The sequence below is a fragment of the Bison bison genome, unplaced genomic scaffold (genome assembly GCF_000754665.1).
Source record: "Bison bison bison isolate TAMUID 2011002044 unplaced genomic scaffold, Bison_UMD1.0 scf7180017864390, whole genome shotgun sequence".
Classification (NCBI taxonomy): domain Eukaryota; kingdom Metazoa; phylum Chordata; class Mammalia; order Artiodactyla; family Bovidae; genus Bison; species Bison bison.
This window is the reverse complement of record NW_011494962.1, coordinates 7034408-7034770: the sequence shown is the minus strand read 5'-3', so window position 1 is coordinate 7034770 and position 363 is coordinate 7034408.

Genomic DNA, 363 nt, shown 5'->3' with positions numbered 1-363 from the left:
GATTTAAATTCAAGGTCACTTTCAAGACGATCTTCAAATATCCAATGAGTTGCATTTGAAGGACAATTGAGAGAGCATCAGACTGAGAGATCATTGAACACGGGTAGAGAATGAGAATGAGAAAGGAGCCTTTCTAAGATAGAACTGTGAAAATGGAGAATTGAAGCCTTGAAAGAATGGGAAAATTTTAGTGAATTCTATAGGTAATGCTTATTGAGGCATCTCAGGCCTATATGAACATGACTCATATTGATGAAGGCAGGAATAATTGTATAACAAAAATTCAACTTGCCTTCAAATAGTGCAGATGAACAGAAGGAAATCTGATTGCAGCATAGTCACTATATACTGCAGGATAACTTG